The sequence below is a fragment of the Anomaloglossus baeobatrachus genome, chromosome 2, assembly GCF_048569485.1.
Source record: "Anomaloglossus baeobatrachus isolate aAnoBae1 chromosome 2, aAnoBae1.hap1, whole genome shotgun sequence".
NCBI lineage: Eukaryota > Metazoa > Chordata > Amphibia > Anura > Aromobatidae > Anomaloglossus > Anomaloglossus baeobatrachus.
Genome location: NC_134354.1, coordinates 713,176,361 through 713,203,134, shown reverse-complemented (window position 1 = coordinate 713,203,134; position 26,774 = coordinate 713,176,361).

Below are 26,774 nucleotides of genomic sequence, written 5' to 3'. Positions count from 1 at the left end.
TGTCAGCTGCTTACTCAAGCCCTTCCCAGGAAAAGGTAAGTCCGGATGCCCTGTGTGGTTCAGTGGGTCCACTTCTGCTTGCCGCCTTACTATCAACAGCGGCGAACATTACAGTTTGCTCAGGGCATGGACGCTGCTAACTCCACTTCTCCGCTTTTGTCTGAACTGTACCGTGAGATGTTGCACACGCGAGGTCAGCAAAATCAACTTCTTGCCCACCTATGGTCAGTAAACATCTTGCCCACCTATGTCCGCCTGAACGCTCCAGCTCCGGCTCCGTCTTAACGTTCCAGCTCCGGTCGTCTGAATCCGGACCTCTTCTGGTTGCTTCACCTTATTTTGATGGCGAGCCAAAACAAAGCCGAGGTGTCAAGAACCAGCGCGCTTAGCACTTTGAGCTGTTGGCCCATCAGTTTCCTTCAGACAGGTCCAATGTGGCATTCCTGATTTTGCACCTCGGGGGAGAGGCTTTCGCTTGCGTTAATCTCCTGTTGGACATAAATGACCCAATTACCACTGATATGCAGGAATTTCTGCAAGCCTTCCAGAGAGTTTTTGAGGACCGTTTCGAGTCATCTTGGTTTCGTCGTCTCTTCTGTACTTGTGTCATGGAGTTCTGATAGTGGAATAATATGCAGTTCAGTTTTCCAACCTCGCTTCTAAATTAGGATGGAAAGATCAAGCATTTGCGGCCACGTTTTGGGAAGTTCTATCTGGGAGAATCAAGAACAAACTGGCCGGTCATGATATACCCGCTTCTCTGGATGATCTTCTCTCCTTAGCCATGAGGGTCAGTTATATGTTCCAGGAATGATCCTTGGAGGTTTCTTGCAAGAATGAAACCTATTCGCCTGTCTCCATCTTTCCAGAGGCCATTTGCTTCCCATCTTTCAATTTCCGCTCCGATTCGTAAGTCTTAGCAAGTGAATAGTATCAAAATGTCTGATCAACAATGTGAAAATCGCCGAGCCTTAAGTCTATGTGGAGAAGCAGAGCACCTCGTCCAAACCTGTACTTTGAGGCCGGAAGCCTCTGCCTTGGCTCGGTAGGAGCGATCACCCTCGCGACAGCAGTTCCTCTTATAGATTTTATCATGTTCAAAATCATAGTGATTATGACATAAATATCCACAATCAATGTATACATTACCATATTTTGAAATTCCTTCCAGGAATGTGACTGATTATGTGACTTGAAAGTGCCTACAGCTATAAAGAGAGTGCAGCATCCGTGCAGATCCTGCTATTTTTTTTTCCTACACCGCATCAATCAGATAGATCAGTGTAGGGCAGGAGGAAGAAAATAGTTGTTTAATTCACCAGGAAGGATGCTATCAGCGTTCTCCTCCATCAGAATAAGTTTCTCCGGCACTGTAAAACACACACTTTTTACCAACATTTATTGTTATCTTAAAGATAATGGAGCTAAAAAGTACATTCATTTCTAATGCATTTTTGCCATGTATGTTGTCATGGGTAAATTTCAAGAGTTTAACCATGCTGTGTTCTTTTGTGGTGGCTTTAGCACTGATAAGTAGTTGTAGTTGTCACAATTTTGCTTACTATTTTAACATTCTTCCAGTAAACGTTGTGTGCCTGACTGCCTTTTTAGAAGGAATATTGAGTTGTACAGTTTGACGGTAACGTCGCTGATGTAAATCCATGGTATCCCGCCCACAGGGGCGTGATACCATGGAAAATATGCAAACGCCCACAGGGCGATGCGACGCCCAAGGGGCTAGATCCCCTGCTCATTTACATACAGAACACATAAGTAATAAACACATTTTTATACATTCACATTACACAATATTACAAAACAGGGAACGGTAGGAAGGGGTTACTAGGCCACACATCCCACTGCTACTAGGTTAGAACACAAAAATTACCTGACAGGTTCCCTTTAAGTATCTGGGGCCCAATAAATACCATTAATGCTACCCAGTCCAAGAGATAGATGGATCTTATAGGTGAAGACCACCTCATTATGTACTATTACCTACTAAAATAAAGTAGTATAGTTCAGGCAAATAAAAAAGTTGAAGTTTAATAAATACATGTTACACCTGTTGTAAAATAGGCAGACCTCTCACATGTGCAGTTTGCTTGATAAACCTTCCAGCTACTTTGTCTGAATTAGGAGCAAATTGATTGAAGATTACTTCTACCTTCGATGGTAGAAGACACACTTATCTTGGCGATGGATAGGACAGCTAGAGGGGTTATGGAAGAGGCTGTTAATTTTTTTTTCGATAAGTGTAATTTCATCAATTTGCTGATAATTTATGGAAAGTAAATAACTCCCCGGCCTGTCTTTTTTTAAGAATTGGACTCACTCCCTGGGTTGCAGACTGGCACCGCTGCAAAAAGAACTTGCGTTGACGTACACTTTATGCCAAACATACACATACAGCTCTCCTACGGATAAAAACACAGCTCTCCTAGATACACAAACAGCTTTAAAACATGCACACCGTCCGTCCGGCCGTTAGGCTGTGCCTGTCCTCACATGTGTCCGCCTCTGCCCTGGGGGTCAGCTGCCACAGTCCCAGTCACTGCCCTGGGAGTGGCACCTGGCGTCTGCCTCTTGTCAGCTGCTTACTCAAGCCCTTCCCAGGAAAAGGTAAGTCCGGATGCCCTGTGTGGTTCAGTGGGTCCACTTCTGCTTGCCGCCTTACTATCAACAGCGGCGAACATTACAGTTTGCTCAGGGCATGGACGCTGCTAACTCCACTTCTCCGCTTTTGTCTGAACTGTACCGTGAGATTTTGCACAGGCGAGGTCAGCAAAATCAACTTCTTGCCCACCTATGGTCAGTAAACATCTTGCCCACCTATGTCCGCCTGAAAGCTCCAGCTCCGGCTCCGTCTTAACGTTCCAGCTCCGGTCGTCTGAATCCGGACCTCTTCTGGTTGCTCCACCTTATTTTGATGGCGAGCCAAAACAAAGCCGAGGTGTCAAGAACCAGCGTGCTTAGCACTTTGAGCTGTTGGCCCATCAGTTTTCTTCAGACAGGTCCAATGTGGCATTCCTGATTTCGCACCTCGGGGGAGAGGCTTTCGCTTGCGTTAATCTGCTGTTGGACATAAATGACCCAATTACCACTGATATGCAGGAATTTCTGAAAGCCTTCCAGAGAGTTTTTGAGGACCGTTTTGAGTCATCTTGGTTTCGTCGTCTCTTCTGTACTTGTGTAATGGAGTTCTGATAGTGGAATAATATGCAGTTCAGTTTTCCAACCTCGCTTCTAAATTAGGATGGAATGATCAAGCATTTGCGGCCACGTTTTGGGAAGTTCTATCTGGGAGAATCAAGAACAAACTGGCCGGTCATGATATACCCGCTTCTCTGGATGATCTTCTCTCCTTAGCCATGAGGGTCAGGTATATGTTCCAGGAATGATCCTTGGAGGTTTCTTGCAAGAAAGAAACCTATTCGCCTGTCTCCATGTTTCCAGAGGCCATTTGCTTCCCATCTTTCAATTTCCGCTCCGATTCGTAAGTCTTAGCAAGTGAATAGTATCAAAATGTCTGATCAACAATGTGAAAATCGCCGAGCCTTAAGTCTATGTGGAGAAGCAGAGCACCTCGTCCAAACCTGTACTTTGAATTTTTAATGCTGTAGTGCAGTTTGGCACATTTTATAAAAATATTTTAATGTTAGCACTGCCCCAAATGAGATTTTCCGTGGAGTGGCGGGGTGGCTCAAGAAATTGCAATTTTTTGCCCAAAATCTCAAATTTATAATAAGTACAGTTGGAATTTTTAGTGCTGTAGTGCACATTTAGTGCTAGCTTTTTTGTTTTTTCTTCATTGAATTGGTCGGTGGTTGACCCCAACCTTGCTATGCACCCCAATTTGGGATGTATTCCACCTGTCTAGATTTTGGCGATTGGTGACTGTTCACATTCAGTCATCAGGCCCTGTCCACAGGCTATTTACTTCATGCAGCATTTGCTTGGACCTGTCCCGCCCACAGCCATGATTCAGTCTTGGGTACGGGATTGAAATAGACCAGGTGAGTGCTGCTAAGAGCAGTTCTACTATTTCATATGTGAGGCCGTTTGGCACATTTTATAAAAATATTTTAGTGTTAGGACTGCACCAAATGAGATTTGCCGTGGAGTGGCGGCGTGGCTCAAGAAATTGCAATTTTTTGCCAAAAATCTCAAATTTATAATAAGTACAGTTGGAATTTTTAGTGCTGTAGTGCACATTTAGTGCTAGCATTTTTGTTTTTTCTTTATTGAATTGGTCAGTGGTTGACCTCCACCTTGCTATGCACCCCAATTTGGGATGTATTCCACCTGTCTAGATTTTGGCGATTGGTAACTGTTCACATTCAGTCATCAGGCCCTGTCCACAGGCTATTTACTTCATGCAGCATTTGCTTGGACCTGTCCCGCCCACAGCCATGATTCAGTCATGGGTACGGGATTGAAATAGACCAGGTGAGTGCTGCTAAGAGCAGTTCTACTATTTCATATGTGAGGCCGTTTGGCACATTTTATAAAAATATTTTAGTGTTAGGACTGCCCCAAATGAGATTTGCCGTGGAGTGGCGGGGTGGCTCAAGAAATTGCATTTTTTTTTGCCAAAAATCTCAAATTTATAATAAGTACAGTTGGAATTTTTAGTGCTGTAGTGCACATTTAGTGCTAGCTTTTTTGTTTTTTCTTCATTGAATTGGTCAGTGGTTGACCTCCACCTTGCTATGCACCCCAATTTGGGATGTATTCCACCTGTCTAGATTTTGGCGATTGGTGACTGTTCACATTCAGTCATCAAGCCCTGTCCACAGGCTATTTACTTCATGCAGCATTTGCTTGGACCTGTCCCGCCCACAGCCATGATTCAGTCATGGGTACGGGATTGAAATAGACCAGGTGAGTGCTGCTAAGAGCAGTTCTACTATTTCATATGTGAGGCCGTTTGGCACATTTTATAAAAATATTTTAGTGTTATGACTGCACCAAATGAGATTTGCCGTGGAGTGGCGGGGTGGCTCAAGAAATTGCATTTTTTTTGCCAAAAATCTCAAATTTATAATAAGTACAGTTGGAATTTTTAGTGCTGTAGTGCACATTTAGTGCTAGCTTTTTTGTTTTTTCTTCATTGAATTGGTCAGTGGTTGACCTCCACCTTGCTATGCACCCCAATTTGGGATGTATTCCACCTGTCTAGATTTTGGCGATTGGTGACTGTTCACATTCAGTCATCAAGCCCTGTCCACAGGCTATTTACTTCATGCAGCATTTGCTTGGACCTGTCCCGCCCACAGCCATGATTCAGTCATGGGTACGGGATTGAAATAGACCAGGTGAGTGCTGCTAAGAGCAGTTCTACTATTTCATATGTGAGGCCGTTTGGCACATTTTATAAAAATATTTTAGTGTTAGGACTAGAGATGAGCGAACCGGCCGTGGTTCAGCTCGAGTTCGGTTCGTCGAACGGAGGTCTCGTTCGAGTTCAGTTTGGCGAACGTTCGACGAACCGAACTCGAACCGCATAGGAAACAATGGCAGGCAATCACAAACACATAAAAACACCTAGAAAACACCCTCAAAGGTGTCCAAAAGGTGACAAACAACTTACAACACAACACAAACACATGGGAAAGTGACAAGGACATATACTCATTCGAAAACAAAGGAGCTGGACAAGGAAAAAGAGGAGGAGACACAGATATGGGTATATGCAAGGGAACGCCCGTGCCATTACTGTGCAAGTTGAGCCCTGCTCATTTTAGGCTTCCAATCTGGATAAATTGCCTGAGCTCACCACGTACGCCTTGGGGATCTTGTTGTGTCCCGCAGCCAGCGTTTTCTCGGAACGTGTCCTCAGTGCTGCTGGGGGTGTGCTGACAGCTAAGCACACGCATCTGTCCACTGACAATGTGGACAGACTAACGTTCACCAAGATGAACAAGTCATGGCTCTCAGATTACTTTTCTTCCCCTGGCTCAGCCAGGGGAGGCGAAAGGCACGTGTATTTTTGAGAGTGCTTCATGCAAAGCAACTTTTTCATCTTGAAAATGGGGTCAACTGATGCCAGTCAAGTGGGGTGTGTGTGGCCCAATTAGTGGAAATGAGGGAGACTGTGGTTGAAGTCCCCTCGCTTTTGAAAAAAGAACCAAGATGAACAAGTCATGCCTCTCAGAGGACTTTTCTTCCACTGGCTCATCCAGGGGAGGTGAAAGGCACGCGTATTTTTGAGAGTGCTTCATGCAAAGCATCTTTTTCATCTTGAAAATGGGGGTCAACTGATGCCAGTCAAGTGGGGTGTGTGTGGCCCAATTAGTGGAAATGAGGGAGACTGTGGTTGGAGTCCCTTCGCTTTTGAAAAAAGAACCAAGATGAACAAGTCATGGCTCTCAGAGGACTTTTCTTCCCCTGACTCATCCAGGGGAGGTGAAAGGCACGCGTATTTTTGAGAGTGCTTCATGCAAAGCATCTTTTTCATCTTGAAAATGGGGTCAACTGATGCCAGTCAAGTGGGGTGTGTGTGGCCCAATTAGTGGAAACGAGGGAGACTGTGGTTGGAGTCCCCTTGCTGTGTTTTACATGCTTTTAGAAGGGCATGACATGGCTTAGAGCTTGACTTTCAGCATCTGCAAACTGTTGGCTACCAAAATGCTTCCTTTCCAACCTTTTTAACCGAGGATTTTCGAGACCTTATGCCCATCGCAGTGCCCCAAGAGCCGATGCCCAGGCGCCACTCCTTCTCCAACAAAGGCGTGCATGCGCTACACCAGCATGTCGCACCAAACATCACCGCTTCTTTGAGAAACTGTGTGACAGGGTGCATTTCACCACAGATACTTGGCCCAGTAAGCATGGACAGGGGCGTTACATGTCGCTGACTGGGCAGTGGGTTACTATGGGGAGAGATGGAGAAGGGTCTGCTGTACAAGTCTTGCTGTCCCCACGAGTTGTATCAATCCTTCCTCTGTATGTAGAAGTTAAGACACTGCTTCTGCCTCCTCAACCTCGTGTGGGGCCTTCACCTGGGCCCAAACTCTGTGTGGTCAGGGCACCCTTCCTTGTAACTGCGCACAAGGAAAACCACACACCTCCTCCTTACTATGCTGGCAGCAGAGCTCAATGCCATCATGCGGTGAAATGTTTACTTTGAAATGTATGGGAAATGTGAGTCACACCGCTGAGCAGTTGTGGACGGTTAGCTCTGGAGACCAAGTTTCATCAATGGTTGTCTCCACTCAACCAGCAGCCAGGGAAGGCCGTGTGTGACAATGATGCAAACATGGGTGGGGCCCTTCGCCGTGACAATGTGACACACGTGCCTTGTGTGGCTCACGTGTTGAATCTAATTCTCCAGCAATTTTTAAAACACCATCCCGGCCTACATGGCCTTGTGCAGTGGGCACGCTCGCTATGTGCTCACTTCCATCGTTCGCACACAGCAGCTCAACAACTTTCGTCGCTCCAGAAGTCTTTAGGTCTGGTGGTTAAACGCCTGAAATGCGATGTGCCGACACGCAGGAATTTGAATCTGCACATGTTGCAGCGTTTGTGGCAGCACCGCCGAACTTTGCTGCAATACGTTATGACATATAGCCTGGCCTAACTTGATCCAGAGGTGGTGCAGATCACGCTGCTGGAGTGGTGTCAGATCAAGGCCCTATGCACCCTTCTACACAGTTTACAAATGTCGACGAAGATGTTTAGCACTGGCAATGCCATTCTCAGAGTGACAATTCTGGTCATCTACATGATGGAGCACACTGTAAGCATTATTCGGAGTCAGGTGTTGGGACAAGAGGAAGGGGAGGAAGTACAGGAGGAGTTATATGCGGAAGGGATAACAAGATCTACGAGGTCCAGATGGTCAGCGGCAGCTAGGCGGCAGTCATGGTGGGGGAGAGGGATTAACAAGGGCGAGCAAAAAGTGTTGAGGAAGGTGCAGGAGTTCATGAAAAAATAGTCCTCCTGGATGCACAAGACACATGAGCGCCTTCTTGCTGCACTACCTACAACATGACCCTCGGATTGTACGAATTCGAAGTAATACTAACTACTGGGTTGCCAAACTGTTAGATCCCCGGTACAAGACAAAATTTGGCGAAATAATTCCTGCCATAGAAAGGGACGCACGTATACAGGAGTATCTGCAGAAGGTGGTACGCAATCTTAGATCTGCTTTTCCACTAAACACCAGTGCTGCACCGAGTGAATCTCAATGCTTTGTCATGGATAGGAGGAAGTGGTCTTTTACTTGTCCACATCTGAGGGACCGAGGGCTGGCTGCTGTGCTGAGATGGCATTGAGTACGGTGTCCCTGCAGAGTTGCACTTTTGGTCATATACAAAATGAGTTGAAAAAGTACAGATGCTGGTGGAAAGGGGAACAGGTGTGTTGGAAAGGGGAAAAAAGTTTTTGTCCGTGGGTTTGGTGGTTAAGCAAAAGTAACATTTGCTGAAGAAACACCATATGTTAAGGTGGGACTGGCAGATTTGGATAAGGTGGTATACATATTTGGTAAGCGGTATATACTATGTTACCGCTATATAACGAAAATTAAGAAGAAAAGAAAGAGAAAGGTATATATCCCCAGGTTGGCAACTGGAAGGTTAGGTGGAGGATACAGAGCTGTGTGGCTATGAAACTAATAGTAGCCTGAACCGAGTTAGACGCCACTCGGATCTGGAGACTGGGAGCCCTGTTAGCGTCACAGGGTCCACACGCCCACCCAGCCCAGGAACTCCCTGTTAACATCACAGGGGCCATTCAGTACGCTGACCGTGTGCATTGGGGCCACACCTGTTGACAGCAGGCGCATCAGCAGCAGCAGGTCTGTTAATGCCACTGGGCTGCACAAGCAGGACTTGTAGGACAGGAGCTGGTCTTAACCGTTCTGCGTTACCAACTGTGGTGGCGGCCTGCATCGACGCCCTATCCCTGCCTACCTCTGGCCTAAAGCCGCAATGGGTTCAACACATGGAGGTGTGCTCTTTCGGAGCATAATAGAAGACTGCGCACCTCCTTGTTGGCTCCAGCCCGTTTTATAACCTGGGTCCGCCCCAAACCAGGGTGGACCACAATGCACCTCCTGGAGACAAAAGCAGAGTGACACGTCATGAGTGGCATAACTAGCGTCCTATTTGGAACCGCAACTTCAATAATGACCTCATGGCTGCCACGACACAAACACCTCACCAGTCAGACCATCAATAATGAGGTGACAAGTCATAGGGGCGGGCCTCTGCAAGCCATTTGGGAGTGGCCTGGCCACATCGTCAGGACACCTGATGCCCTGTGGTCTATATGGGCCCCCCACATCAGGGGCAGGGCCAAAGAGTTCATCACCGGACCTAGTCTCTGATGCAGTAAGTGCCTGAGCATGCTCAGTAGCATGAAATACAGTCTCTGAAAAAAAGACTATCAGCTTTAGCATGGTGTCTAGGCACAAAACAGGACTTAGACCCGGCACGGAATGCAAGTACCTGTGCAAAGAGGCTTTTCGCACTAAGTGTGGGAGCATGCGCTGTATCCCGAAATGAAGACTTAGCCTCAGGAATGGCACAGTCATGCTGAGCATACTCACTAGGCGAAACACTGTAGTTAGGCTGCGGCTGGGGTAAATCGGCACACACATGCACACTAGCTGCTTCTCCACACTTAGACGTGGAGGAGAAATTGCTCTTCGGGTGTGGACTTGGAGATGCTGTCTATGAACAGAAGGAAAAGCTAAAGGTGTGTGTTACAGCAAGGAGCCACCGTGGAAACACTTTGTTCAATTGTGAGGGAAGTCATTTTGGAGTTTGGTGAGGAGTACCGTAACGCCAGTGAGCAGCATCCTGTGCCACAGACCAACATTCTTACGGTGCTGTTTATACTGCTTACCGTGAGAGGAGTGTAAAGTCTGTATTTCTGGCAACTGGACATCACAGTACCCGAGTACGGTAGGCTGTGCCCAGACAATAATGCGGGCACGCAACACTTTGTTTTATTAGCAAAACACATATCTGTTCTGGGTAGGCCGACTATTTATAGACAATAAGACTTGCTGCCTCTGCACTGTCAAATTGTCAAGTACAGTTTAAATCATAAAGGGACAGCGACACATGTTTGCATTGACTGTTGATTTTCAAGATTTCCATGACTGTGTTGCAGAGCTGTGTGGTTTGCATTCACACTGTTATCATCTGCCTTATCTGTGAGGCTTCAGCTAACAAGGGTATTCAGGGGGGGGGTAATGTGTTTTGTCTATGTGTACGTAGATAACTGGGAAGCTCTTGTGATGCACCACTGGCAAGTCGTGTTCGCACACACACGCACACACACACACACACCCACACACGCAAAAACACACAATTACTGCTACGCAGAGGGATTAGCAGGTAGTAGGCAACAGAATAGATTGTTCAATTATTTAAATTGTATGCATGGTTCTTATTGTTTCTTTTGGTAAAGTTAAACAATCATTTATCAACCCAACTGCCTAGAGTCCTTTTCCTGTTGCCTGGTTTTGCTGCATACTGGGGAGCCCACCCTGTACACGACTTAAAATGAAGCATAAGTTGCAATGGGAATTTCAATGTGCTACAATGCGGCTTAGCATGCCTGTGCAACCACCACCTGCCCCATCAAGTGCATCTGCGTGCTCTTCATCCTCTGTGACTGTGGGGACAGCAGTCTCACATGGTTTTTCACACTGAACTTCCACCCCTTTACACGCAACAGGGAGTGTGATTGGCAGGTCATCACTTGTTTTGGAAGTGGAAACAGATGGTATTGTTGAGCTGTCAGACATCGAGAAAACCAACATTGGATGCAGGCTACATTATATCAACACCTGCACCTTCGTCACAGATTGGCTGGACTACCTGGATTTAATAATTGCATTCCAGAAATGGAAAGGAGTGTAGAATGCATATGTGTTGTACCTTGCTTGGCAGCAAAGGAACACTAACTTAGTATTACAGACAATTTTGAGAAGGCAGAAAAGGAGTCAGCTCTTTGGGCTAATTAAATAGCGTGGCAAAAGTGGACAGGTGGGTACAGTGGCCGTGTTCTGTGGGTACCAGGACAGTAAAGGAAGCCTCACTTTCTGTCCCTCCAAATGATCAAATGCAGCAAGGAATTCTCTGAGTTTGCTATAAAATTAGCGTAGCAAAATGTGTATGAGGGTGTCATGCAGAGGTGCTGCAAATAGATTTGCACCAGTGGGACACTAATGGAAGTCCAACAGTCACTTCTTGTATGCCACTAAATGGCAGCATTTTTTGCTATTATTATAGCTTATTAAAAACAGAGCAGGAGGGTGTCATGCAGAGGTGCTGCACATAGCTTGGCACCAGTGGGGCACTAATGGAGTACAACAGCCAGTTCTTGTATGCCACGAAATGGCAGCATTTTTTGCTATCATTATAGCTTATTAAAAACAGAGCAGGAGGGTGTCATGCAGAGGTGCTAGAAATAGCTTGGCACCAGTGGGACAATAATGGAATACAACAGCCAGTTCTTGTATGCCACTAAATGGCAGCATTTTTTGCTATTATTATAGCCTATTAAAAACAGAGCAGGAGGGTGTCATGCAGAGGTGCTAGAAATAGCTTGGCACCAGTGGGGCACTAATGGAAGTCCAACAGCCACTTTTAGGATGCGACTAAATGGCAGCATTTTTTGCTATTATTATAGCTTATTAAAAAAAGAGCAGGAGGGTGTCATGCAGAGGTGCTAGAAATAGCTTGGCACCAGTGGGAAAATAATGGAATACAACAGCCAGTTCTTGTATGCCACTAAATGGCAGCATTTTTTGCTATTATTATAGCTTATTAAAAACAGAGCAGGAGGGTGTCATGCAGAGGTGCTAGAAATAGCTTGGCACCAGTGGGACAATAATGGAATACAACAGCCAGTTCTTGTATGCCACTAAATGGCAGCATTTTTTGCTATTATTATAGCTTATTAAAAACAGAGCATGAGGGTGTCATGCAGAGGTGCTAGAAATAGCTTGGCACCAGTGGGACAATAATGGAATACAACAGCCAGTTCTTGTATGCCACTAAATGGCAGCATTTTTTGCTATTATTATAGCTTATTAAAAACAGAGCATGAGGGTGTCATGCAGAGGTGCTAGAAATAGCTTGGCACCAGTGGGACAATAATGGAATACAACAGCCAGTTCTTGTATGCCACTAAATGGCAGCATTTTTTGCTATCATTATAGCTTATTAAAAACAGAGCAGGAGGGTGTCATGCAGAGGTGCTAGAAATAGCTTGGCACCAGTGGGACAATAATGGAATACAACAGCTAGTTCTTGTATGCCACTAAATGGCAGCATTTTTTGCTATTATTATAGCCTATTAAAAACAGAGCAGGAGGGTGTCATGCAGAGGTGCTAGAAATAGCTTGGCACCAGTGGGGCACTAATGGAAGTCCAACAGCCACTTTTAGGATGCCACTAAATGGCAGCATTTTTTGCTATTATTATAGCTTATTAAAAAAAGAGCAGGAGGGTGTCATGCAGAGGTGCTAGAAATAGCTTGGCACCAGTGGGAAAATAATGGAATACAACAGCCAGTTCTTGTATGCCACTAAATGGCAGCATTTTTTGCTATTATTATAGCTTATTAAAAACAGAGCAGGAGGGTGTCATGCAGAGGTGCTAGAAATAGCTTGGCACCAGTGGGACAATAATGGAATACAACAGCCAGTTCTTGTATGCCACTAAATGGCAGCATTTTTTGCTATTATTATAGCTTATTAAAAACAGAGCATGAGGGTGTCATGCAGAGGTGCTAGAAATAGCTTGGCACCAGTGGGACAATAATGGAATACAACAGCCAGTTCTTGTATGCCACTAAATGGCAGCATTTTTTGCTATTATTATAGCTTATTAAAAACAGAGCAGGGGGGTGTCATGCAGAGGTGCTGCACATAGATTTGCACCAGTGGGGCACTAATGGAGTACAACATCCACTTCTTGTATGCCACTAAATGGTAGCATTTTTTGCTATCATTATAGCTTATTAAAATAGAGCAGGAGGGTGTCATGCAGAAGTGCTAGAAATAGCTTGGCACCAGTGGGACAATAATGGAATACAACAGCCAGTTCTTGTATGCCACTAAATGGCAGCATTTTTTGCTATTATTATAGCTTATTAAAATTAGAGCAGGAGGGTGTCATACAGAGGTGCTAGAAATAGCTTGGCACCATTGGGGCACTAATGGAAGTCCAACAGCCACTTTTAGGATGCCACTAAATGGCAGCATGTTTTGCTATTATTATAGCTTATTAAAAACAGAGCAAGAGGGTGTCATGCAGAGGTGCTAGAAATAGCTTGGCACCAGTGGGACAATAATGGAATACAACAGCCAGTTCTTGTATGCCACTAAATGGCAGCATTTTTTGCTATTATTATAGCTTATTAAAAACAGAGCAGGAGGGTGTCATGCAGAGGTGCTAGAAATAGCTTGGCACCAGTGGGACAATAATGGAATACAACAGCCAGTTCTTGTATGCCACAAAATGGCAGCATTTTTTGCTATTATTATAGCTTATAAAAAACAGAGCAGGAGGGTGTCATGCAGAGGTGCTAGAAATAGCTTGGCACCAGTGGGACAATAATGGAATACAACAGCCAGTTCTTGTATGCCACTAAATGGCAGCATTTTTTGCTATCAATATAGCTTATTAAAAACAGAGCAGGAGGGTGTCATGCAGAGGTGCTAGAAATAGCTTTGCACCAGTGGGACAATAGTGAAGTCAAACAGTCACTTCTTGTATGCCACTAAATGGCAGCATTTTTTGCTATTATTATAGCTTATTAAAAACAGAGCAGGAGGGTGTCATGCAGAGGTGCTAGAAATAGCATTGCACCAGTGGGACAATAATGAAGTTCAACAGTCACTTCTTGTATGCCACTAAATGGCAGCATTTTTTGCTATTATTATAGCTTATTAAAATTAGAGCAGGAGGGTGTCATACAGAGGTGCTAGAAATAGCTTGGCACCAGTGGGGCACTAATGGAAGTCCAACAGCCACTTTTAGGATGCCACTAAATGGCAGCATGTTTTGCTATTATTATAGCTTATTAAAAACAGAGCATGAGGGTGTGATGCAGAGGTACTAGAAATAGCTTTGCACTAGTGGGACAATAATGAAGTCCAACAGTCACTTCTTGTATGCCACTAAATGGCAGGATTTTTTGCTATTATTATAGCTTATTAAAAACAGAGCAGGAGGGTGTCATGCAGAGGTGCTAGAAATAGCTTTGCACCAGTGGGACAATAATAGAGTTCAACAGTCACTTCTTGTATGCCACTAAATGGCAGCATTTTTTGCTATTATTATAGTTTATTAAAAACAGAGCAGGAGGGTGTCATGCAGAGGTGCTAGAAATAGCTTGGCACAAGTGGGGCACAAATGGAAGTCCAACAGCCACTTTTAGGATGCCACTAAATGGCAGCATGTTTTGCTATTATTATAGCTTATTAAAAACAGAGCAGGAGGGTGTCATGCAGAGGTGCTAGAAATAGCTTGGCATCAGTGGGACAATAATGGAATACAACAGCCAGTTCTTGTATGCCACTAAATTGCAGCATTTTTTGCTATTATTATAGCTTATAAAAAACAGAGCAGGAGGGTGTCATGCAGAGGTGCTAGAAATAGCTTGGCACCAGTGGGACAATAATTGAATACAACAGCCAGTTCTTGTATGCCACTAAATGGCAGCATTTTTTGCTATCAATATAGCTTATTAAAAACAGAGCAGGAGGGTGTCATGCAGAGGTGCTAGAAATAGCTTTGCACCAGTGGGACAATAGTGAAGTCAAACAGTCACTTCTTGTATGCCACTAAATGGCAGCATTTTTTGCTATTATTATAGCTTATTAAAAACAGAGCAGGAGGGTGTCATGCAGAGGTGCTAGAAATAGCATTGCACCAGTGGGACAATAATGAAGTTCAACAGTCACTTCTTGTATGCCACTAAATGGCAGCATTTTTTGCTATTATTATAGCTTATTAAAATTAGAGCAGGAGGGTGTCATACAGAGGTGCTAGAAATAGCTTGGCACCAGTGGGGCACTAATGGAAGTCCAACAGCCACTTTTAGGATGCCACTAAATGGCAGCATGTTTTGCTATTATTATAGCTTATTAAAAACAGAGCATGAGGGTGTGATGCAGAGGTACTAGAAATAGCTTTGCACTAGTGGGACAATAATGAAGTCCAACAGTCACTTCTTGTATGCCACTAAATGGCAGGATTTTTTGCTATTATTATAGCTTATTAAAAACAGAGCAGGAGGGTGTCATGCAGAGGTGCTAGAAATAGCTTTGCACCAGTGGGACAATAATAGAGTTCAACAGTCACTTCTTGTATGCCACTAAATGGCAGCATTTTTTGCTATTATTATAGTTTATTAAAAACAGAGCAGGAGGGTGTCATGCAGAGGTGCTAGAAATAGCTTGGCACAAGTGGGGCACAAATGGAAGTCCAACAGCCACTTTTAGGATGCCACTAAATGGCAGCATGTTTTGCTTTTATTATAGCTTATTAAAAACAGAGCAGGAGGGTGTCATGCAGAGGTGCTAGAAATAGCTTGGCATCAGTGGGACAATAATGGAATACAACAGCCAGTTCTTGTATGCCACTAAATGGCAGCATTTTTTGCTATTATTATAGCTTATTAAAAACAGAGCAGGAGGGTGTCATGCAGAGGTGCTAGAAATAGCTTGGCACCAGTGGGACAATAATGGAATACAACAGCCAGTTCTTGTATGCCACTAAATGGCAGCATTTTTTGCTATTATTATAGCTTAATAAAAACAGAGCAGGAGGGTGTCATGCAGAGGTGCTAGAAATAGCTTGGCACCAGTGGGACAATAATGGAATACAACAGCCAGTTCTTGTATGCCACTAAATGGCAGCATTTTTTGCTATTATTATAGCTTATTAAAAACAGAGCAGGAGCGTGTCATGCAGAGGTGCTAGAAATAGCTTGGCACCAGTGGGACAATAATGGAATACAACAGCCAGTTCTTGTATGCCACTAAATGGCAGCATTTTTTGCTATTATTATAGCTTATTAAAAACAGAGCAGGAGGGTGTCATGCAGAGGTGCTAGAAATAGCTTGGCACCAGTGGGACAATAATGGAATACAACAGCCAGTTCTTGTGTGCCACTAAATGGCAGCATTTTTGCTATCAATATAGCTTATTAAAAACAGAGCAGGAGGGTGTCATGCAGAGGTGCTAGAAATAGCTTTGCACCAGTGGGACAATAATGAAGTCAAACAGTCACTTCTTGTATGCCACTAAATGGCAGCATTTTTTGCTATTATTATAGCTTATTAAAAACAGAGCAGGAGGGTGTCATGCAGAGGTGCTAGAAATAGCATTCCACCAGTGGGACAATAATGAAGTTCAACAGTCACTTCTTGTATGCCACTAAATGGCAGCATTTTTTGCTATTATTATAGCCTATTAAAAACAGAGCAGGAGGGTGTCATGCAGAGGTGCTAGAAATAGCTTGGCACCAGTGGGGCACTAATGGAAGTCCAACAGCCACTTTTAGGATGCCACTAAATGGCAGCATTTTTTGCTATTATTATAGCTTATTAAAAAAAGAGTAGGAGGGTGTCATGCAGAGGTGCTAGAAATATCTTGGCACCAGTGGGACAATAATGGAATACAACAGCCAGTTCTTGTATGCCACTAAATGGCAGCATTTTTTGCTATTATTATAGCCTATTAAAAACAGAGCAGGAGGGTGTCATGCAGAGGTGCTAGAAATAGCTTGGCACCAGTGGGGCACTAATGGAAGTCCAACAGCCACTTTTAGGATGCGACTAAATGGCAGCATTTTTTGCTATTATTATAGCTTATTAAAAAAAGAGCAGGAGGGTGTCATGCAGAGGTGCTAGAAATAGCTTGGCACCAGTGGGAAAATAATGGAATACAACAGCCAGTTCTTGTATGCCACTAAATGGCAGCATTTTTTGCTATTATTATAGCTTATTAAAAACAGAGCAGGAGGGTGTCATGCAGAGGTGCTAGAAATAGCTTGGCACCAGTGGGACAATAATGGAATACAACAGCCAGTTCTTGTATGCCACTAAATGGCAGCATTTTTTGCTATTATTATAGCTTATTAAAAACAGAGCATGAGGGTGTCATGCAGAGGTGCTAGAAATAGCTTGGCACCAGTGGGACAATAATGGAATACAACAGCCAGTTCTTGTATGCCACTAAATGGCAGCATTTTTTGCTATTATTATAGCTTATTAAAAACAGAGCATGAGGGTGTCATGCAGAGGTGCTAGAAATAGCTTGGCACCAGTGGGACAATAATGGAATACAACAGCCAGTTCTTGTATGCCACTAAATGGCAGCATTTTTTGCTATCATTATAGCTTATTAAAAACAGAGCAGGAGGGTGTCATGCAGAGGTGCTAGAAATAGCTTGGCACCAGTGGGACAATAATGGAATACAACAGCTAGTTCTTGTATGCCACTAAATGGCAGCATTTTTTGCTATTATTATAGCCTATTAAAAACAGAGCAGGAGGGTGTCATGCAGAGGTGCTAGAAATAGCTTGGCACCAGTGGGGCACTAATGGAAGTCCAACAGCCACTTTTAGGATGCCACTAAATGGCAGCATTTTTTGCTATTATTATAGCTTATTAAAAAAAGAGCAGGAGGGTGTCATGCAGAGGTGCTAGAAATAGCTTGGCACCAGTGGGAAAATAATGGAATACAACAGCCAGTTCTTGTATGCCACTAAATGGCAGCATTTTTTGCTATTATTATAGCTTATTAAAAACAGAGCAGGAGGGTGTCATGCAGAGGTGCTAGAAATAGCTTGGCACCAGTGGGACAATAATGGAATACAACAGCCAGTTCTTGTATGCCACTAAATGGCAGCATTTTTTGCTATTATTATAGCTTATTAAAAACAGAGCATGAGGGTGTCATGCAGAGGTGCTAGAAATAGCTTGGCACCAGTGGGACAATAATGGAATACAACAGCCAGTTCTTGTATGCCACTAAATGGCAGCATTTTTTGCTATTATTATAGCTTATTAAAAAAAGAGCAGGAGGGTGTCATGCAGAGGTGCTAGAAATAGCTTGGCACCAGTGGGATAATAATGGAATACAACAGCCAGTTCTTGTATGCAACTAAATGCCAGCATTTTTTGCTATTATTATAGCTTATTAAAAACAGAGCAGGGGGGTGTCATGCAGAGGTGCTGCACATAGATTTGCACCAGTGGGGCACTAATGGAGTACAACATCCACTTCTTGTATGCCACTAAATGGTAGCATTTTTTGCTATCATTATAGCTTATTAAAATAGAGCAGGAGGGTGTCATGCAGAAGTGCTAGAAATAGCTTGGCACCAGTGGGACAATAATGGAATACAACAGCCAGTTCTTGTATGCCACTAAATGGCAGCATTTTTTGCTATTATTATAGCTTATTAAAATTAGAGCAGGAGGGTGTCATACAGAGGTGCTAGAAATAGCTTGGCACCATTGGGGCACTAATGGAAGTCCAACAGCCACTTTTAGGATGCCACTAAATGGCAGCATGTTTTGCTATTATTATAGCTTATTAAAAACAGAGCAAGAGGGTGTCATGCAGAGGTGCTAGAAATAGCTTGGCACCAGTGGGACAATAATGGAATACAACAGCCAGTTCTTGTATGCCACTAAATGGCAGCATTTTTTGCTATTATTATAGCTTATTAAAAACAGAGCAGGAGGGTGTCATGCAGAGGTGCTAGAAATAGCTTGGCACCAGTGGGACAATAATGGAATACAACAGCCAGTTCTTGTATGCCACAAAATGGCAGCATTTTTTGCTATTATTATAGCTTATAAAAAACAGAGCAGGAGGGTGTCATGCAGAGGTGCTAGAAATAGCTTGGCACCAGTGGGACAATAATGGAATACAACAGCCAGTTCTTGTATGCCACTAAATGGCAGCATTTTTTGCTATCAATATAGCTTATTAAAAACAGAGCAGGAGGGTGTCATGCAGAGGTGCTAGAAATAGCTTTGCACCAGTGGGACAATAGTGAAGTCAAACAGTCACTTCTTGTATGCCACTAAATGGCAGCATTTTTTGCTATTATTATAGCTTATTAAAAACAGAGCAGGAGGGTGTCATGCAGAGGTGCTAGAAATAGCATTGCACCAGTGGGACAATAATGAAGTTCAACAGTCACTTCTTGTATGCCACTAAATGGCAGCATTTTTTGCTATTATTATAGCTTATTAAAATTAGAGCAGGAGGGTGTCATACAGAGGTGCTAGAAATAGCTTGGCACCAGTGGGGCACTAATGGAAGTCCAACAGCCACTTTTAGGATGCCACTAAATGGCAGCATGTTTTGCTATTATTATAGCTTATTAAAAACAGAGCATGAGGGTGTGATGCAGAGGTACTAGAAATAGCTTTGCACTAGTGGGACAATAATGAAGTCCATCAGTCACTTCTTGTATGCCACTAAATGGCAGGATTTTTTGCTATTATTATAGCTTATTAAAAACAGAGCAGGAGGGTGTCATGCAGAGGTGCTAGAAATAGCTTTGCACCAGTGGGACAATAATAGAGTTCAACAGTCACTTCTTGTATGCCACTAAATGGCAGCATTTTTTGCTATTATTATAGTTTATTAAAAACAGAGCAGGAGGGTGTCATGCAGAGGTGCTAGAAATAGCTTGGCACAAGTGGGGCACAAATGGAAGTCCAACAGCCACTTTTAGGATGCCACTAAATGGCAGCATGTTTTGCTATTATTATAGCTTATTAAAAACAGAGCAGGAGGGTGTCATGCAGAGGTGCTAGAAATAGCTTGGCATCAGTGGGACAATAATGGAATACAACAGCCAGTTCTTGTATGCCACTAAATTGCAGCATTTTTTGCTATTATTATAGCTTATAAAAAACAGAGCAGGAGGGTGTCATGCAGAGGTGCTAGAAATAGCTTGGCACCAGTGGGACAATAATTGAATACAACAGCCAGTTCTTGTATGCCACTAAATGGCAGCATTTTTTGCTATCAATATAGCTTATTAAAAACAGAGCAGGAGGGTGTCATGCAGAGGTGCTAGAAATAGCTTTGCACCAGTGGGACAATAGTGAAGTCAAACAGTCACTTCTTGTATGCCACTAAATGGCAGCATTTTTTGCTATTATTATAGCTTATTAAAAACAGAGCAGGAGGGTGTCATGCAGAGGTGCTAGAAATAGCATTGCACCAGTGGGACAATAATGAAGTTCAACAGTCACTTCTTGTATGCCACTAAATGGCAGCATTTTTTGCTATTATTATAGCTTATTAAAATTAGAGCAGGAGGGTGTCATACAGAGGTGCTAGAAATAGCTTGGCACCAGTGGGGCACTAATGGAAGTCCAACAGCCACTTTTAGGATGCCACTAAATGGCAGCATGTTTTGCTATTATTATAGCTTATTAAAAACAGAGCATGAGGGTGTGATGCAGAGGTACTAGAAATAGCTTTGCACTAGTGGGACAATAATGAAGTCCAACAGTCACTTCTTGTATGCCACTAAATGGCAGGATTTTTTGCTATTATTATAGCTTATTAAAAACAGAGCAGGAGGGTGTCATGCAGAGGTGCTAGAAATAGCTTTGCACCAGTGGGACAATAATAGAGTTCAACAGTCACTTCTTGTATGCCACTAAATGGCAGCATTTTTTGCTATTATTATAGTTTATTAAAAACAGAGCAGGAGGGTGTCATGCAGAGGTGCTAGAAATAGCTTGGCACAAGTGGGGCACAAATGGAAGTCCAACAGCCACTTTTAGGATGCCACTAAATGGCAGCATGTTTTGCTTTTATTATAGCTTATTAAAAACAGAGCAGGAGGGTGTCATGCAGAGGTGCTAGAAATAGCTTGGCATCAGTGGGACAATAATGGAATACAACAGCCAGTTCTTGTATGCCACTAAATGGCAGCATTTTTTGCTATTATTATAGCTTATTAAAAACAGAGCAGGAGGGTGTCATGCAGAGGTGCTAGAAATAGCTTGGCACCAGTGGGACAATAATGGAATACAACAGCCAGTTCTTGTATGCCACTAAATGGCAGCATTTTTTGCTATTATTATAGCTTAATAAAAACAGAGCAGGAGGGTGTCATGCAGAGGTGCTAGAAATAGCTTGGCACCAGTGGGACAATAATGGAATACAACAGCCAGTTCTTGTATGCCACTAAATGGCAGCATTTTTTGCTATTATTATAGCTTATTAAAAACAGAGCAGGAGGGTGTCATGCAGAGGTGCTAGAAATAGCTTGGCACCAGTGGGACAATAATGGAATACAACAGCCAGTTCTTGTATGCCACTAAATGGCAGCATTTTTTGCTATTATTATAGCTTATTAAAAACAGAGCAGGAGGGTGTCATGCAGAGGTGCTAGAAATAGCTTGGCACCAGTGGGACAATAATGGAATACAACAGCCAGTTCTTGTGTGCCACTAAATGGCAGCATTTTTGCTATCAATATAGCTTATTAAAAACAGAGCAGGAGGGTGTCATGCAGAGGTGCTAGAAATAGCTTTGCACCAGTGGGACAATAATGAAGTCAAACAGTCACTTCTTGTATGCCACTAAATGGCAGCATTTTTTGCTATTATTATAGCTTATTAAAAACAGAGCAGGAGGGTGTCATGCAGAGGTGCTAGAAATAGCATTCCACCAGTGGGACAATAATGAAGTTCAACAGTCACTTCTTGTATGCCACTAAATGGCAGCATTTTTTGCTATTATTATAGCCTATTAAAAACAGAGCAGGAGGGTGTCATGCAGAGGTGCTAGAAATAGCTTGGCACCAGTGGGGCACTAATGGAAGTCCAAAAGCCACTTTTAGGATGCCACTAAATGGCAGCATTTTTTGCTATTATTATAGCTTATTAAAAAAAGAGTAGGAGGGTGTCATGCAGAGGTGCTAGAAATATCTTGGCACCAGTGGGAAAATAATGGAATACAACAGCCAGTTCTTGTATGCCACTAAATGGCAGCATTTTTTGCTATTATTATAGCTTATTAAAAACAGAGCAGGAGGGTGTCATGCAGAGGTGCTAGAAATAGCTTGGCACCAGTGGGACAATAATGGAATACAACAGCCAGTTCTTGTATGCCACTAAATGGCAGCATTTTTTGCTATTATTATAGCTTATTAAAAACAGAGCAGGAGGGTGTCATGCAGAGGTGCTAGAAATAGCTTGGCACCAGTGGGACAATAATGGAATACAACAGCCAGTTCTTGTATGCCACTAAATGGCAGCATTTTTTGCTATTATTATAGCTTATTAAAAACAGAGCAGGAGGGTGTCATGCAGAGGTGCTGGAAATAGCTTGGCACCAGTGGGATAATAATGGAATACAACAGCCAGTTCTTGTATGCAACTAAATGCCAGCATTTTTTGCTATTATTATAGCTTATTAAAAACAGAGCAGGGGGGTGTGATGCAGAGGTGCTGCACATAGATTTGCACCAGTGGGGCACTAATGGAGTACAACATCCACTTCTTGTATGCCACTAAATGGTAGCATTTTTTGCTATCATTATAGCTTATTAAAATAGAGCAGGAGGGTGTCATGCAGAAGTGCTAGAAATAGCTTGGCACCAGTGGGACAATAATGGAATACAACAGCCAGTTCTTGTATGCCACTAAATGGCAGCATTTTTTGCTATTATAGCTTATTAAAATTAGAGCAGGAGGGTGTCATACAGAGGTGCTAGAAATAGCTTGGCACCATTGGGGCACTAATGGAAGTCCAACAGCCACTTTTAGGATGCCACTAAATGGCAGCATGTTTTGCTATTATTATAGCTTATTAAAAACAGAGCAAGAGGGTGTCATGCAGAGGTGCTAGAAATAGCTTGGCACCAGTGGGACAATAATGGAATACAACAGCCAGTTCTTGTATGCCACTAAATGGAAGCATTTTTTGCTATTATCATAGCTTATTAAAAACAGAGCAGGAGGGTGTCATGCAGAGGTGCTAGAAATAGCTTGGCACCAGTGGGACAATAATGGAATACAACAGCCAGTTCTTGTATGCCACAAAATGGCAGCATTTTTTGCTATTATTATAGCTTATAAAAAACAGAGCAGGAGGGTGTCATGCAGAGGTGCTAGAAATAGCTTGGCACCAGTGGGACAATAATGGAATACAACAGCCAGTTCTTGTATGCCACTAAATGGCAGCATTTTTTGCTATTATCATAGCTTATTAAAAACAGAGCAGGAGGGTGTCATGCAGAGGTGCTAGAAATAGCTTGGCACCAGTGGGACAATAATGGAATACAACAGCCAGTTCTTGTATGCCACAAAATGGCAGCATTTTTTGCTATTATTATAGCTTATAAAAAACAGAGCAGGAGGGTGTCATGCAGAGGTGCTAGAAATAGCTTGGCACCAGTGGGACAATAATGGAATACAACAGCCAGTTCTTGCATGCCACTAAATGGCAGCATTTTTTGCTATCAATATAGCTTATTAAAAACAGAGCAGGAGGGTGTCATGCAGAGGTGCTAGAAATAGCTTTGCACCAGTGGGACAATAGTGAAGTCAAACAGTCACTTCTTGTATGCCACTAAATGGCAGCATTTTTTGCTATTATTATAGCTGATTAAAAACAGAGCAGGAGGGTGTTATGCAGAGGTGCTAGAAATAGCATTGCACCAGTGGGACAATAATGAAGTTCAACAGTCACTTCTTGTATGCCACTAAATGGCAGCATTTTTTGCTATTATTATAGCTTATTAAAATTAGAGCAGGAGGGTGTCATACAGAGGTGCTAGAAATAGCTTGGCACCAGTGGGGCACTAATGGAAGTCCAAAAGCCACTTTTAGGATGCCACTAAATGGCAGCATGTTTTGCTATTATTATAGCTTATTAAAAACAGAGCATGAGGGTGTGATGCAGAGGTACTAGAAATAGCTTTGCACTAGTGGGACAATAATGAAGTCCAACAGTCACTTCTTGTATGCCACTAAATGGCAGGATTTTTTGCTATTATTATAGCTTATTAAAAACAGAGCAGGAGGGTGTCATGCAGAGGTGCTAGAAATAGCTTTGCACCAGTGGGACAATAATAGAGTTCAACAGTCACTTCTTGTATGCCACTAAATGGCAGCATTTTTTGCTATTATTATAGTTTATTAAAAACAGAGCAGGAGGGTGTCATGCAGAGGTGCTAGAAATAGCTTGGCATCAGTGGGACAATAATGGAATACAACAGCCAGTTCTTGTATGCCACTAAATGGCAGCATTTTTTGCTATTATTATAGCTTATAAAAAACAGAGCAGGAGGGTGTCATGCAGAGGTGCTAGAAATAGCTTGGCACCAGTGGGACAATAATGGAATACAACAGCCAGTTCTTGTATGCCACTAAATGGCAGCATTTTTTGCTATTATTATAGCTTAATAAAAACAGAGCAGGAGGGTGTCATGCAGAGGTGCTAGAAATAGCTTGGCACCAGTGGGACAATAATGGAATACAACAGCCAGTTCTTGTATGCCACTAAATGGCAGCATTTTTTGCTATTATTATAGCTTATTAAAAACAGAGCAGGAGCGTGTCATGCAGAGGTGCTAGAAATAGCTTGGCACCAGTGGGACAATAATGGAATACAACAGCCAGTTCTTGTATGCCACTAAATGGCAGCATTTTTTGCTATTATTATAGCTTATTAAAAACAGAGCAGGAGGGTGTCATGCAGAGGTGCTAGAAATAGCTTGGCACCAGTGGGACAATAATGGAATACAAGAGCCAGTTCTTGTGTGCCACTAAATGGCAGCATTTTTGCTATCAATATAGCTTATTAAAAACAGAGCAGGAGGGTGTCATGCAGAGGTGCTAGAAATAGCTTTGCACCAGTGGGACAATAATGAAGTCAAACAGTCACTTCTTGTATGCCACTAAATGGCAGCATTTTTTGCTATTATTATAGCTTATTAAAAACAGAGCAGGAGGGTGTCATGCAGAGGTGCTAGAAATAGCATTCCACCAGTGGGACAATAATGAAGTTCAACAGTCACTTCTTGTATGCCACTAAATGGCAGCATTTTTTGCTATTATTATAGCCTATTAAAAACAGAGCAGGAGGGTGTCATGCAGAGGTGCTAGAAATAGCTTGGCACCAGTGGGGCACTAATGGAAGTCCAACAGCCACTTTTAGGATGCCACTAAATGGCAGCATTTTTTGCTATTATTATAGCTTATTAAAAAAAGAGCAGGAGGGTGTCATGCAGAGGTGCTAGAAATATCTTGGCACCAGTGGGAAAATAATGGAATACAACAGCCAGTTCTTGTATGCCACTAAATGGCAGCATTTTTTGCTATTATTATAGCTTATTAAAAACAGAGCAGGAGGGTGTCATGCAGAGGTGCTAGAAATAGCTTGGCACCAGTGGGACAATAATGGAATACAACAGTCAGTTCTTGTATGCCACTAAATGGCAGCATTTTTTGCTATTATTATAGCTTATTAAAAACAGAGCAGGAGGGTGTCATGCAGAGGTGCTAGAAATAGCTTGGCACCAGTGGGACAATAATGGAATACAACAGCCAGTTCTTGTATGCCACTAAATGGCAGCATTTTTTGCTATTATTATAGCTTATTAAAAACAGAGCAGGAGGGTGTCATGCAGAGGTGCTAGAAATAGCTTGGCACCAGTGGGATAATAATGGAATACAACAGCCAGTTCTTGTATGAAACTAAATGCCAGCATTTTTTGCTATTATTATAGCTTATTAAAAACAGAGCAGGGGGGTGTCATGCAGAGGTGCTGCACATAGATTTGCACCAGTGGGGCACTAATGGAGTACAACATCCACTTCTTGTATGCCACTAAATGGTAGCATTTTTTGCTATCAATATAGCTTATTAAAAGCAGAGCAGGAGGGTGTCATGCAGAGGTGCTGCACATAGATTTGCACCAGTGGGGCACTAATGGAAGTCCAACAGCCACTTTTAGGATGCCACTAAATGGCAGCATGTTTTGCTATTATTATAGCTTATTAAAAACAGAGCATGAGGGTGTGATGCAGAGGTACTAGAAATAGCTTTGCACTAGTGGGACAATAATGAAGTCCAACAGTCACTTCTTGTATGCCACTAAATGGCAGGATTTTTTGCTATTATTATAGCTTATTAAAAACAGAGCAGGAGGGTGTCATGCAGAGGTGCTAGAAATAGCTTTGCACCAGTGGGACAATAATAGAGTTCAACAGTCACTTCTTGTATGCCACTAAATGGCAGCATTTTTTGCTATTATTATAGTTTATTAAAAACAGAGCAGGAGGGTGTCATGCAGAGGTGCTAGAAATAGCTTGGCACAAGTGGGGCACAAATGGAAGTCCAACAGCCACTTTTAGGATGCCACTAAATGGCAGCATGTTTTGCTATTATTATAGCTTATTAAAAACAGAGCAGGAGGGTGTCATGCAGAGGTGCTAGAAATAGCTTGGCATCAGTGGGACAATAATGGAATACAAGAGCCAGTTCTTGTATGCCACTAAATAGCAGCATTTTTTGCTATTATTATAGCTTATTAAAAACAGAGCAGGAGGGTGTCATGCAGAGGTGCTAGAAATAGCTTGGCACCAGTGGGACAATAATGGAATACAACAGCCAGTTCTTGTATGCCACTAAATGGCAGCATTTTTTGCTATTATTATAGCTTAATAAAAACAGAGCAGGAGGGTGTCATGCAGAGGTGCTAGAAATAGCTTGGCACCAGTGGGACAATAATGGAA